This window comes from Leptonychotes weddellii, chromosome X, assembly GCF_054177405.1.
Source record: "Leptonychotes weddellii isolate Sample4059 chromosome X, ASM5417740v2, whole genome shotgun sequence".
NCBI lineage: Eukaryota > Metazoa > Chordata > Mammalia > Carnivora > Phocidae > Leptonychotes > Leptonychotes weddellii.
In genome coordinates, this window is record NC_138385.1 from 78,632,075 (window position 1) to 78,645,278 (window position 13,204).

Sequence of the window (13,204 nt, forward strand, 5' to 3'; positions counted from 1 at the left end):
TTTTTTTTTTAAAGATTTTATTTATTTATTTGACAGAGAGAGACACAGCGAGAGAGGGAACACAAGCAGGGGGAGTGGGAGAGGGAGAAGCAGGCTCCCCGCAGAGCAGGGAGCCCGATGCGGGACTCGATCCCAGGACCCTGGGATCATGACCTGAGCCGAAGGCAGTCGCTTAACCAACTGAGCCACCCAGGCGCCCGATTTTTACTTATTTTTAAGTAATGTCTACACCCAACATGGGGCTCAAACTCACACTCCCAAGATCAAGAGCCACATGCTCTACCAACTGAACCAGCCAGGTGCCCCCTCCCAAAAGCTCTTAATGTCCTGGTTCACGGACAACCAAAATGATCTTCTATAAGGTTATACTGAAGGCCCCAAGTAATTTTTTTTTTGTTATTAATTTGTAGTAGTTATAAGTGATATTTTCATGGTCAGCATTCATATCTACTTTCTCTGGTTAGAGCTTTTCTATTTTCTTTTTTTTTTTTAAGATTTTTATTTTTTTTATTTATTTATTTGACAGAGAGAGACACAGTGAGAGAGGGAACACAAGCAGGGGGAGTGGGAGAGGGAGAAGCAGGCTTTCCGCTGAGCAGGGAGCCCAATGTGGGGCTCGATCCCAGGACCCCGGGATCATGACCTGAGCCAAAGGCATACATTCAACGACTGAGCCACCCAGGCGCCCCAAGCTTTTCTATTTTCCATTAAGGAATTATTCTGCACTCTCCTGTATATAATCATGCTATCTTTATTTTCTCCGGCTTCCCTCCCTTCCTATTAAAAAGAACTGGAAATCTAAAAACTTCATAATCAATACACAATTACAAAAAATAAGAGAGTCTAAGGTATGAACCAAAAATCAGTTATTATGTCAGCACAAGATATGATAGAATCCAATGCATTAAAGTTTTAATACATTTGAATTAATGTATTTTGTTTTCATTACCATTTAAAAATATTTTAATACTATGTTAAAATTTATAACTCATTTTTTTTTTAAAGATTTTATTTATTTACTATTTGAGAGAGAGAGAGAGGACAAGCAATGGGGAGGGGCAGAGGGAGAGAGAGAAACAGATTCCCCACTGAGCAGGAAGCCGGATGTGGGACTTGATCCCAGGACCCTGGAATCACCACATGAGCCCAAGGCAGATGCTTAACCGACTGAGCCACCCAGGTGCCCCTCAATCAAACATTTATAGAATCCCTAATACAGGGGTGCAGGTCGTGATCCTTTGGCTCAGGTCGGGATCCCAGGGTCCTGGGATCAAGCCCCGCATCTGGCTCCCTGCTCGGCTGGAAGCCTGCTTCTCCCGCCACCCCCCCACCCCCAGCTTGTGTTCCTGCTCTCGCTATCTCTCTCTCTCTCTCTGTCAAATAAATAAGTAAAATCTAAAAAAAAAAAAAAAAAAGAATCCCTAATACAAGGCTGCATGGGTGGCTCAGGTCATGATCTCAGGGTGCTAGGATGGGCCTCACAGGGCTCCCTGCTTGGAGGGGAGTCTTCTTCTCCCTCTCCCTCTGCCCTTCCCTGCCCCCCCATGTTCACACTCTCACTCTTAAATAAGTAATAAATAAAATCTTAAAAAAAAAAAAATCCCTAACACAAAATGTAAAATCCAGGCAGCAAAACACTGATATTACTCTTTTCTTATCCTTCTAATGTATTTTAGGATCAAAACATGTCCTTCCTAAAATAATGCCTAGCAGCTAAAGAAGGGGCATATTGATGTGGACAACTGCAAATGTAATTTTGCCAAAGAGAAATGCAACTTGACTTGGGTGATGTTCATGAATTTGACTTTCTTATTTAATTTTTTTGTAGGGCACTTGTGTTTTGCTTAATGGAATGGATCATCATGACCTAGATAATTTTATAGCTGAAATCAAGGGGTAAATGGATTAAAGATCAATGCAATGTAAAAAAGCAAGTCTGGCTTTGGCAAAATGATGTGTAAACAGGGAAAAAAATATTAGTTTTACAAGAAATATTTAAAGGTGAAAACTAACCGCTATATAGCTTCCAAGCAAACACTAAAAATGGCTAATTGCTTTTTTCTTCTTTAATAAATAATTTTCCAGTGGGAATATTTTATCTCAACAACGAGTTAGGAAGTCTGAATTATAGTCTTGTTGAATTGCTAATTTACATATTACCTTGTAAGGGCTATTAACTTCTGCATTTCAATTTCTATTGAAGGGGAGCTGAATTTGTCCACAAAATAGGTCTCTGTGGCATAAGGATTATTTCAGGCTGATTATTTTTAAGAAAGAGCAGACGTAGAGGGAGCTCTAAAAACTGAGTAGAGGGGCGCCTGGATGGCTCAGTCAGTAGAGCATGGGGCTCTTGATCTCAGGGTTACAAGTTCAAGTCCCACGTTGGACATAGAGCTTACTTAATAAAAATTTAAAAATGAGTAGAAGTTATCCTTTAGTAAGAGACATTTACATTTATAATGATGCTTCTCATTCTGTACCAAGATGACTAAATCTCTAGAAACTTATCACTGGAGTCTACTTCAGATTTTTTCTCCCTCCCCTTCTGTCCCTCCCCACTCCTGCTCTCTCTCTCAAATAAATAAATAAAATCTTAAAAAAAAAAAAGAAATCCAGTTAGAGTCCAAACTGAGGATTTTGTAGCTCTACGATAGATGCTCACTACTCTGCTACTGCACATATGTATATACAGCTACTTAAGAAATCTTGTAAGAAACATGAACAAAGGATTAAAACATATATTATTATCAGTGCTTGAAATATATTACAAACAGGGAAGGACTCTATCTCAAAGATTATATTAATAGACACTAGAAAATAAGAGGGGCGCCTGGGTGGCTCAGTCGGTTAAGTGTCTGCCTTCGGCTCAGGTCATGATCCCAGGGTCCTGGGATCGAGCCCTGTGTTGGGCTCCCTGCTCAGCGGGAAGCCTGCTTCTTCCTCTCCCTCTGCTGCTCCCCCTCCTTGTGCTCTCCCTCACTCACTCTCTCAAATAAATAAATAAAATCTTAAAAAAAAAATAAGAAAACATATATTATTATATTATTGGGGCACCTGGTTGGCTCAGTTGGAAGAGCATGTGACTCTTGATCTTGGGGTCATGAGTTCAAGCCCCATATTGGGTGTAAAGATTACTAAAAATATGTATATGAACTTAAAGAAGAAAAATATTATTTCACAAGTAGTACTATAGAGGTAGAATTTAGCTAAATAGAAAACAAGCATATAATGGAGAATAAAAGGAAAAATTCATCTTTTGGAATATCTGACATTAATTAATGAACAGTAAGCGTATTTTGTCATGATAGGAGACAAAGTTACCAATATCAGAGATAAAAAAGAAAGGAACATCAATACAAACCTTGAAGGCATTAAAAACATATAAAAAGACATTACAAATAGCTTTTTAGCAATATATTTAAAAATTTATATTAAAATTTAAAAATCATAGAGAAACACCAATTACCAAAAGTGATAAAAGAAGAAATAGAAAACCCAAATAATCTTATCTTTTAAATAAATTGAATTTGTAATTTAACATCTCCTCACTTCCACCTCCACCCCCAGAAGGTACCATCTAGCCCCAGATGTTTTACCCATGAATTCTACCAAATATTTATGGAAAAAATAACAGCAATACTATAAAAAAGTTGGGAACATTTTCCAAGTCTTTTATTAGTGTAGTATAACCTTATGCCAAAAATGAAAAAGGCATTACAAGGGTACTTGGGTGGCTCAGTCAGTTAAGCAACTGCCTTCGGCTCAGGTCATGATCCCTGGGTCCTGGGATAGAGCCCCGTGTCAGGCTCCCTGCTCAATGGACAATCTGCTTCTCCCTTTCCCTCTGCCCCTCCCCCTGCTTGTGTTCTCTCTCTCTTTCTCTCTTATATAAATAAAATCTTTTTAAAAAATGAAAAAGGCATTACAATAAAAAAATATGGGTCAGTCTCTCTCATAAACACAGACACAAAAATCCTACATAAAATATTAGAAAATAGAAACGTTTAACCTAGAGACATCTGGGTTAATACACTCTCAAATTCTTGAATCTCCAAATTTCCCTGAATTCTCTGAGTCTATAGAAGTGGCCCACTCTTGGGCGCCTGGGTGGCTCAGTTGGTTAAGTGACTGCCTTCGGCTCAGGTCATGATCCTGGAGTCCCGGGATCAAGTCCCGCATTGGGCTCCCTGCTCAATAGGGAGTCTGCTTCTTCCTCTGACCCTCTTCCCTCTCATGCTCTCTGTCTCTCATTCTCTCTCTCGCAAATAAATAAAATCTTTAAAAAAAAAAAAAAAAGAAGTGGCCCACTCTTACCTATTAATGGCTAGCCTAACATGCATCCTCCTCCCCAGAAACTACTCCTATCTTTTCTCCTGGATACTAAGCCACAGCTAGGTTTAATTTACAACATAACGTACTAAGAGACATACTAGGTCTGATAAAGAAGGAAAAGACTTTGTTATAAAAAATCTGAAATTTCTAGTCAACATACACCACCAAGAGCTGTAAAAGTTAATATAGGACTGCAATCAGAGAGCACTGGATCAACTATGGGCAGAACATAAAGTTAGTGTAGGGGCCGAGGGCAGGCAGCCCCAAGATGGACCACTTTGGCATGAAGATCATTCTGAGCTGAAGGTAATCAAGACCCTACCAACACAAGACAAATTTTGCCCCTCCCTTAACTATACAGAAGAATCTAAATTGGGGGTCTTTCCCAGAATAAGGGTTATTAGCAGAGATAGAGTTTATCTGAGTGACCCATCTGTATGGCAGGGTAAACATCTAATACCAAACATCTGCTCTTCTTATTACCTTGTGAATTATATTCCCTTCCTCTGAAGCCCCAGACCTGCTTCTCCTTAGTTGAGGATGACATATATACCTCATTTTGCCTGTCTTTGGGATTTCCATGTCTGTGTGCATTCTCCGTTTGTATTAAATTTTATTTTCTCCTATTAATCTATTTCATGTCAATTTGATTCTTAGTCTAGCTAGAAGAACCCCTGAAGGGGACAGAAATTCTTGCTCCCTGATATTAGAAAATGGAATGTTTATTGATTTGTGAGAGCTCTTCTGGGATACAGGATTTAACACCTTGACAAGGACCTACAGCTATTGTATGAATATAATGAAGCATGGGGAAAGCAATGGTCTTTATAATTGAGATAGAAAAACCAGACAACACTGCAGACAGTGGGGGGAGGTATTAAAATCCTCATAAACAATTTTTTTAAAAACCTCATAGACTGTTCATAGCATACTAGACCATTCTATTACACTAAGCAACATCAGAAAATCCACCATGATGAATATGCTTTACAGTAGGGCCCAGAGGATACGTCTTATACCAAATGGTAAAAGTATGCTTGTGATATGGACAATCATACTTAAAAATTTTAGTGGCTGTTCTCCTCTGTAGGTAGGGGCTTAGATAAGATACACTATTACAGAATTGGGCTCATGATAGCAAGGCAGGTGGTAGGAACTTAAAACAATAAACAGGTGGCAGTATGTAATGATCAGGAGTCAGACAGATGAAATTATTAATTTGAGCAAAAAAACCCAAAGTGACAGCCAGGGAAGTCTGACCTGTAGAAGGTTATGAAGGTGATTAGCCAAATATATGGGCCTCTGACAAGGGTTCCATTCAATCAGTACAATCAAAAGAAATCAAGAATAGATAATCAGGAGACTTACCACCGAACGTAAATTACCATCCCCTGCTCCGTTTCCAGGACTGAGCCAGTTTTAACACCCAGAACTCTTGGATTGAAGGAGAGGCCTGGTCCCCAGAAAGCAGGACCCTTCAAAATAATGAGAAGTGTATGCAATTATTCTTTTGGTGCTTTCCCAATTAAAACTATGATCATTTACTTAAGTAGCTATTCCCTGCGCTACATAAATATACAAACATCTCAAGGACTATTGGACACAGGGTCCAAACTGATGCTGGAATCCAAAAATTCAAAGTATCACATGGACCCCTGTCAGAGTTAGGACATTTAATGACCAAGTGATAGATGGAGTCCTAGGGCACCTGGTTGGCTCAATCGGTAGAGTATGTGACTCTTGATCTTGGGGTCATAAGTTCAAGGCCCATGTTGGGTATAGAGTTTACTGTGAATGTATGAATGAATGAGTGAATGAATGAATGAATGGAGTTCTGGCCCAGCTCCATCTCACAGTTAATCCTTTGGGTACATGGGGCAAAATATTCAATAGAATGGATAATGTTGGTAGTTGGCAGAATCTCATGTTGATTCCTTGGCCTGTAGGGTAAGAGTTATGATAAAGTGGAAGGCCAAGTAAAAACTTTAGAAACTACCCCCTTTTTCAACCAAGACAGTAAAGGAAAATCAGTCCTACATTCCAAGGGTAGCAGCACCTAAAGAATGCAGCATTGGTGGTCACCATCATATCTCCTTTTAATTTATTAGTCTCACACTTTCAAAATCCAAACACATTCCGTATTGTATTAGTGGACTACTGCAAACTCAAACAGTTAATATACCCAACTGCAGCTACTGTGCCAGGTGTGGTGTTTCTGCTAGAGCAGATTAATACAACCAAAGTACATGGTAAACAGTTATTGATCTGGCAAACGCAAATTTTGCTGTTTCTATCAAAAGGGATGATTATAAATAGTTTGCATTTACTGGGAGGAGATAGCAATATATGTTTATAGTCCTGTCCTAGGTCTATAGTAAGTCCCCTGCCCTCTGATATAATATTCTCTGAAGACACCTGAACTGTCTGGACATTCTGCAGAACATCAAAAATTTCCAACATATTGACTATAGCTTGCTAACTAGACCAGTAAGAAGCAGCAAAAATGTTCAAAGTCTTGGTAAGGTGCATGCATTCCAAAGAGAAGGGCCCACAACACTGGTAAAAATGTTAAGAGTCCAGTGGTCTGAGACATGCCAGCACATTTCCTCCACAGTAAAGTGCACATTATTGCATCTCCAGCATTCCTCCACAAAGAAAAAAGCACAATTCCTAGAAAGCCCTCTGGGGTTTGGCACAAAGCATAACCCATAACTGGCCATATGGGTATAGCCCCTTATACTGAGTGACATAAAATGGCCTCAGCTTTGAGTAGTGCCCAGAGCTCTGCATCAGGAAGAGGCTGCAATGCAACTGTTCCTACTGCTTGTCCCATATCATCTGGGAGACTCTATATTACTATAGGTACCAAAGTTGACAAAAGACACAATTTATTTATTTATTTTTTAAAGTTGGCTCCAATCCCAATTTGGGACATGAACTCATGACCCCAAGATCAAGAGTCGCATGCTCTACCAACTGAGCCAGCCAGGCACCTCTCACAATCTATTTTTTTTTTTTTAGGTTTTTAATTCCAGTTAGTTAACACACAGTGTAATATTAGTTTCAGGTGTGCTATATAGTGATTCAACGCTTCCATACATCACCTGGTGCTCATCACAACAAGTGCACCCCTCACTCCCCATCACCTATGTCACCCATCCCCCCACCCACCTCCCCTCTGGTAACCATCAGTTTGTTCTCTATCATTAAGAGTCTGTTTCTTGGTTTGTCTCTCTCTAAAAGACACCATTTAGAGTTTATGGCAAGCCCCAATGAATGACTCATAACACAGCTTCCTAGGGTTCTGGAGTAAGACTCTACCATCTGCAGTACAGAATTGTACACATTTCAAAAAGCAGTTTGATTTTATGACATTGATATTTTTAGTGAATACAGTCCAGTTATTGTGTAGAACTTCTATCACTTCTTTCCTCATCATTAGATCATGATATGCATTTTTTTTCAGGAAGATTACAGTGGTGATATGTGTCTTTTTTTGGTGCATTGTATCAGAAGCTTATGACTGGTAATTTACTTTTGATCACTTGGTTAAAGTGTTACCTTCCAGGGTTCTCCATTACAGTTATACTTTTCTTCCTCTTTTGAGGAAGATTCTTTCAAATGATGTCACTACCTTATTGCACTGTAGATTTTCACTCACTAGTTTTAGAGTTTGTTGATGATTCTTGCCTGAATTAATTTTGATCATGATGATTACCAAATTTATTTTTTTGTACATCTGCCAGTTGGTTTTGTACATGTACCAGTATAATTTTCCATTCTCTCACATTTTTCAAACAAGTTATTTGGGTTCTGCTTGCCCAACTACAATGTAGGGGGTGAATTCCCTCTATACCAACAAGCAATTAATTCTCAAACACCAGCTGGGTGTCCTACAATTCAACTTAATTCTGACACTATCAGGAGATAGCATCAGATTCCACAGGTTAAGGGCTGTCCTACATGGTTGCCTCCACCTTAACTTCAGATGCCAATCATAAACCCAGGTTATCACTTACGTTTCAGATCAACTAGATATAGGTTAGAAGTTCCAATGACCCCCATCTTGGGTTGGATTAATTTGCTAGAGCAACTCACAGAACTTAGAAATATTTTACAGTTAACCCTTGAATAATGCAGGGGTTAGGGGCATTGACCCTCCACACAGTTGAAAATCCCCACATAACTTTTGACTCCCCAAAACCTTATTATTAATAGCCTACTGCTGACTGGAAGCCTTACCAATAACATAAACACTTCATTAACACATATTTTGTATGTTATATGTATTATATCTTGTCTTGTAATAAAGTAAGCTAGAGAAAATAAAATGTTATTAGGAAAATCATAAGGAAGAGAAAAGACATCTACAGTACTGTACTGTATGTATCAAAAAAAATCTTCATGTAAGTGGACCCACACAGGGTTTTTTTTTTTAAGATTTTATTTATTTATTTGAGAGAGGGAGAGAGAGAGCACAGCAAGGGGCAGGAGCAGAGGGAGAGGGAGAAGCAGACTCCCCATTAAGCAGGGAGCCAAGGGCAGACACTCAACTGACTGAGCCACCCAGGCAGCCCGGACCCACACAGTTTAAACCCATGTTGTTCAAGGGTCAACTGTACTTACTAGATTCCCAGTTCATTATAAAAAGATATACCTCAGGAATATCCAGATGGAAGAGATGCACAGGGCAAAGTATGAGGAAAGGGCCAAAGCCTCTATGCCCTTTCCAGGAGCACGACTCTCCCCAAATCTCAATATGTTCACTAACCCAGAAGCTCCCTGAACCCCGTCCTTTGGGATTTTATGGAGGCTTCATTACATAAGCAAGAGTGGTTAAATTATTGGCCACTGGTGACTGATTCAATCTCCAGTCCCTCTCCCCTCCCGGGATATCAGAGGGTAGGACTAAAAGGTCCAACCCTCTAATCAGGTGGTTGGTTCCCCTGGCAACCAGCCCCCATCCTTAGATGCTTCCAAAAGTCACCTCATTAACATAAACTCAGGTATGGTTGAAAGGGGCCTTGTTTTAAATAACAAAAAACATTTTTATTGCTCTCATCACTTAGAAAATTCCAAGGGTTGGGATGCCTGGGTGGCTCAGTTGGTTGAGCATCTGCCTTCAGCTCAGGTCATGACCCCAGGGTCCTGGGGTCGAGTCACACATCAGGCTCCTTGCTCATCGGGGAGCCTGCTTCTCCCTCTGCCTGCCGCTCCCCCTGCTTGTGCTCTCGCTCTCTGACAAGTAAATAAATAAAATCTTAAAAAAAAAAAGAAAAAGAAAATTCCAAGGGTTTTAGGAGCCCTATGCCAGAAACTGGACAAAGACCAAATATATATTTATTATAAATCAAAAATTCACACACATCTGTAACTATTTATAGATTTATCTATCTAAAAATCTTTCTATATATCTATAACCTATATATACTCTATTGCTCTCACTTGCCCTCTCTTGTTCTTAGAAATATCCCATTAGGGGCGCCTGGGTGGCTCAAATGGTTAAGCGTCTGCCTTCGGCTCCGGTCATGATCCCATGAGTCCCGCATCGGGCTCCCTGCTAGGCAGGGAGTCTGCTTCTCCCTCTGACCCTCCCTCCTCTCATGTGCTCTCTCTCCCATTGTCTCTCTCTCAAATAAATAAATAAAATCTTAAAAAAAAAAAAAGAAATATCCCATTAGCTGGGGCATCTGGGTGGCTCAGAAGATTAAGCCGCTGACTTTGGCTCAGGTCATGATCTCAGGGTCCTGAGATCGAGCCCTGCCCTTTTGAGCCCCACCCATGTCAAGCCTGGCCTCAGGCTCCATGCTCTCCTTGTCCCTCTCCCTCTGCTCCCTGCCTCATGTGCTCTCTCTAATAAATAAATAAAATATTTAAAAAAAAGAAATATCCCATTAGCTGATGAAAAATCAAGTATTCTCCCTCCCACAATTTCAACTTTATTTTTCTTCTACTACCTAAAGCAAATATCAATACACCCTTTTCTGATTGAGTAGGAAAGGAAACCATTTAAGTTTTTATGATCTTGTTTGCTTGATAAATACTGATTTTATCATCTTTGGCTGGAAGTTATTTTATTTCCTTCTGAGATTCCAGTTTCTTTTCTATCCTCCTTTTGTCCACTGAATATTACTAAATTTGCAGAATTCAAAAAGATGAAATAGTAACATAAAATCTACTTCTGTGTTTTATATCCATCTTTTCCCTTCTGTTGGATATTTGCTTATTTGCTTTCTTCAAACATATACACCCACTATTTTAGACTTCTACTGAGACTCAAACTCCTCCATAAACATGTGTGTTATATTTAATTTTTATAAGAGCAGCATGACACTTTGTTCAGAGGAAAATTTTAGAAATCAGATTTACTTCTTCACTGAGGACTTATTTTCATCTACATTCTCTCTCTGACTTGTAATAATGGAAATTGAAAACTTCACAGTAAAATTCTGAGGCAGGATGTATATAAATCAAGCAAAATAAACCAAAGAAGCAGCAAACCAGAGATCATGATATTTCTGTTAGATAATTCTGGAGTCAAACCTTCAAGCAGATCCCTATTAGGATATTTAACAAACAACTCACCTTCGTATTTTTCTTAACTTTGTCCACATCTGTGTCAATTGTCCTTTATTAAGTTTCCTGAAGGTGATAACAGAAGGAATGAGAAACCCAGAAATGGAGACTGACTGGTAGCATCTAGCATGGAGCCTATCTCCCAGTTTTGCCCAGCCTTGGCCTCTCTACCCAGTAGCAAAATAACTTTCCAGCCACTCTGTCCTCTTAACGTCAAGCAAAGGTTTCAGATTTGGACTCAGGAACTAAAAGTTGAGAGTAAATTCTTTGAAAAAAAAAAAAAAAACTCAATCTAAATTAGTATGGAATTAATCTTTAAGCCACAGTTCAGCTTAGCATCACTTGACTAACAGCTACTGAAGCTAAAGGGACTATTTATTCTTTGAAATCGAGATTTTTTTTTTAAGATTTTATTTATTTATTTGACAGAGAGAGAGACAGTAAGAGAGGGAACACAAGCAGGGGGAGTGGGAAAGGGAGAAGTAGGCTCCCCGTTGACCAGGGAGCCCAATGCGGGGCTTGATCCCAGGACCCTGGGATCATGACCTGAGCAGAAGGCAGATGCTTAACGACTGAGCCACCCAGGTGCCCCCAGATCTTTCTGCTTGACCTTAAAAGATGTCTTCCTTTTTTGAAGAGTCCTCAACTTTTTCAATTTCATTTTTTTTTAAGATTTTATTTATTTATTTGACAGAGAAAGAGAGAGAGCGAGAGCACAAGCTGGGGGAGTGGTAGAGGGAGAAGGAGAAGCAGACTCCCCGCTGAGCAGGGAGCCCGATGCGGGGCTCGATCTCAGGACCCTGGAATCATGACCTGAGCCGAAGACAGGTGCTTAACCCACTGAGCCACCCAGGCCTCCCAATTTTTCTTCTTTGAAACAAAGGGCAGGGGCGCCTGGGTGACTCAGTCAGAAGAGTACACAACTCGTGATCTTGGGGTTATGAGTTCAAGCCCCATGCTGGGAGTAGAGATTATTTAAATAAATAAAACTTTTTTTTTTTAAAGGGCAAATAATCTAATAGATGATATAAAGACATGAACAGGTATTTCACTGAGGAAGAAGCATCTAGAGAGGAAAACTTGTGACAAAGTGGTCAGCTGCATTAGTGAGCAAGGCAATGCAAGTCAATACCAGAATGACATGCCATTTTGCAACCATTTTATTGGTGAAAGTACGAAATGTGATAATACTAAGTATCGGAGATCTGGATTACTGTGATCGCTCAGACATTGCTAGAAGAAGTACTGATTACCTCCAGCACTTTGGAAAGCAGCTGCCAATATCTTGCAAAGATGAACATTCATATACCATATAGACCAGCAATTTCCCTGCTAGTCATACACCTAAAAGAAAGCCACAGTTGGGTTAGGTCACCTGATGGCTCAGTTCCTCCACCTCCACCATCACCACTACCATCACAAGATATGTACAGGAATGTTCATAGAAACCCTTAGTCATAAAAAACTGAAAACGACTACTGGCAGCAGAACGGATAAATAGAACATATAAATAACTGAAAAGCAGCCGTAGGCAACAAGAATGAATGTTAGCAATGCCATTTTGAATAAAAAAAACTAATCCCATAAAGTGCCATGTTGGGTGATAAAATCTTGCGATAATAACTGATTTTTCTGTCATTTCTGGCCATTCTTTTTATTTGAACCACACGATCCTTCCCCTTAAAACAATACTAGGAGGTTGAGGCATTTTGTGTTTCTTACCCCAGAGGAATAGCAACATATAGCAAAATGCTTAGGCAAAGATTAAAACTGTTTTACTACATAGGGGAAGAAAAATTTTCTTTTACCCATTGAGGTTCCTGTGGCTGGTCTAATAGTTAAATTGACATAAGATAAATTAACAGAAGAAAGGCAAATTTAATTTCATACATAGGGGAGCTCCATAAAAATATGAGATCCATGGCCAATCGGGCAGCTGAGGCTTACATGCCATCCTGAGCCAAGGGATGGAATAGGCGCTTCAAAGGGGAGGGTAGGGCGCCTGGGTGGCTCAGTTGGTTAAGCGGCTGCCTTCGGCTCAGGTCATGATCCTGGAGTCCCTGGATCGAGTCCCGCATCGGGCTCCCTGCTCGGCAGGGAGTCTGCTTCTCCCTCTGACCCTCCCCCTTCTCATGTGCTCTCTCTCTCATTCTCTCTGTCAAATAAATAAATAAAATCTTTAAAAAAAAAAAAAAAGAGGAGGGTAATTCATAGGATAGTAAGAGGAACACATGTTTGGTAATTAGGTATTTGTCCTGCATCGGGGAAGAAGACCTTCCTCTGCCCTATGCTCCTT